The sequence below is a fragment of the Anopheles gambiae genome, assembly GCF_943734735.2.
Source record: "Anopheles gambiae chromosome X unlocalized genomic scaffold, idAnoGambNW_F1_1 X_unloc_150, whole genome shotgun sequence".
In the NCBI taxonomy this organism is placed as follows: Eukaryota; Metazoa; Arthropoda; class Insecta; order Diptera; family Culicidae; genus Anopheles; species Anopheles gambiae.
In genome coordinates, this window is record NW_026902610.1 from 12,501 (window position 1) to 15,000 (window position 2,500).

The window sequence follows — 2,500 nt, forward strand, 5'->3', positions numbered from 1 at the left end:
AAGATATTTAGGAGTGTTAATTCTCTGTAAAGCATTTGCAATCGCCAACCATGAAGCACTGTTAAAAGCATTAGTAACATCTAATGTAACAACTGCACAATACCGTCCACTGTATCTGTTTCTACTTCTAGCTACCGAAACAATGTCCACTACCCGTTGAATCGCATCAACTGTTGATCGACGACTTCTGAAACCAAATTGGTCGTCAGACAGTCCGTTGACCTCCTCAATGTGTGCATTTAACCGTTGCACTATGATGCGTTCTAAACCTTTACCTGCCCCGTCTAGTAGACAAATGGGGCGAACCGAACCCGGTTCCCCTGGTGGTTTGTTCGGCTTCGGTATTAACACCAACCTCTGCCTTTTCCACTCATCGGGGAACTTCGCGTTCTCTAAACAGCCTTGGTAAACCCTGCAAAATGCAGCGGTTGCAGTCAACATACCAACTTTCAGCGCCTCATTCGGGATACCATCTGGTCCCGGCGCCTTCTTGTTAGGTAGTCTCCTGGCAACCGCAAGAATCTCATCATTAGTAATTCTTTCAAACTCTCGTGGCTGATCGATACGATATTCAGGCCACACCGTGTTTGGGTGAGTAGGAAAAAGCTCGCTCACCACTTCCCTAAACTCGTCCAATGTCATGGTTCGGGGTCCAATCGAACCCTCGGCCACTTTCTTGAACGTATGATATACAATACCAAATGATGCGTTGTTCGCTGTTCCCAGGAACTCTTTCCACTTCCTCTGTCGGGTATGCTTGATCAATCGCTTGAGGGCATTCCTTGCCACCTTGAACTCGTCCCTAAAAGAAGAATAGAGATCAGTATTGAATGCTCTTTGCGCTAATCGATCGCGGTGTTTGCACTCTTTGCGAAGTGCCTCAATCTCTAACGTCCACCAAAATGCACTCTTGTTAGGAGTGTACCTCTTACGCTTAGTCATCGTCGCATTACACGCCGTGACAAGTATACGCATTAAGTCTTCGCTTGTTGTGACCTCGGTCTCAAAAGCGGCTTGCATCATAACTTCAAATATATCTTTGCTAAAATACTTGATGCTCCATCCCGTTATGGGTCGGGACAAGTTACGCACGCTTTGCGTCTCAAGATCTATTCGTATTGCACGATGATCAGAGTTCATATAGCTAGATAACACCTCCCACTGAAATGATCTTGCAACTGTTCTGCTCGCAAAAGTAAGATCAACTACTGACGTACGCCCTGGTCCAACATAAGTTGGGGTGCTGCCGTCGTTCAATAAAATTGCGTCAATCTGCGCAAAGGTTGATAAGACCAACTCACCTCTTCGTTTCTGGGTTTCTCCACGCTCGCCAAGTTGGTTGTTCCAACTTGCTGACCAAGCGTTGAAGTCCCCCCCGATAACGAATTTGTGGATACCGGTTACGGCCATTACCGTGTTATCCAACATGTTCTGGAACTCTTCCATACTAAATCTAGGTGGCGCGTAAACGCTAACCACTCGCATATCACCTATGTCAACTATCATTAAACCCTTCAGAGCCTTACTGACTACCTTAACTGGTAAGTCCGCGTTAACCACTACCGCTGCTGTGTTATCGTCATTGCGTAACACTTTGACGTTGGTTGTTGCCAGATACGGATCTGCAATCAACACTATATCCGCAGATTCTTCCCTAATCGTTTGCCACATTAATTGAAATGCAGCATAACAATGATTCTGGTTATGTTGTAGCAACCTAACCATTATGATCTAATCGTTCGCCTTCTAGGACACATATAACTGCCCGTTGCGTGAAGGTTCTGTGACCTCGTACCGCAATCCAAACACTTGACAGAGTTGGTACAAGCTTGCTTCTTGTGTCCACTCAAACCGCATTTCCAGCACAGATTACTTCTGTCTGGTTCCCTACAATGGTAGCTCGTATGGCCTACCTTCCAACACTTATAGCATTTCTGCTCTTCCATAACCTCGCGGATATGGCATATCGACCAACCAACTTTCAGCTTTCCCAAATTCAGGAAGCTTTGAAAGTCTGGCAGCGATACGTTGATCCGTGCCCACTGCGTACCGGCCGCACGGCCTTTCTTCATTTTGATACGATCTATTTCTATCTCGATGTTGAGCTGTGCTTTGACAGACTCCGCAACCTCCTCTGGGGTGGTAATTTCATCGAGATGCATGATCTCAATCATTTTAGAAGGAGCTAGCGTTCTCACTGACGCCTTGCCCTTCACCGCTTCCTTAACCTTTGGGGCAATTGCACTAGCAGAACTACCCTGCTTCAATTCTAGCAACATGCCTCCATTTTGGGCCCGTCGGACCTTAGAGATTGTCTCTCCAACCGATTTAAGAGCATCGGACTGCTTCATTTCCTTGAGCAATTTCGCCAGCTCCTCGGAAGTGCAGTCCGATATCAGCAGAGCCTCAGGCCGCTTCCTGGGCTTATTCTGCTTCTTCTTGCTCTTCTTCTTCTTCCTCTTATTAATGCTACCCTCATTAATATTCGGTCCGTTTCTCG

General features: G+C 46.5%; 1 pseudogene; it reads right to left on the minus strand.

The window, feature by feature from the left end:
• Positions 1-2,500, minus strand: part of LOC133394477 (large subunit ribosomal RNA) — a 9,195-nt pseudogene that overhangs the window by 3,071 nt on the left and 3,624 nt on the right.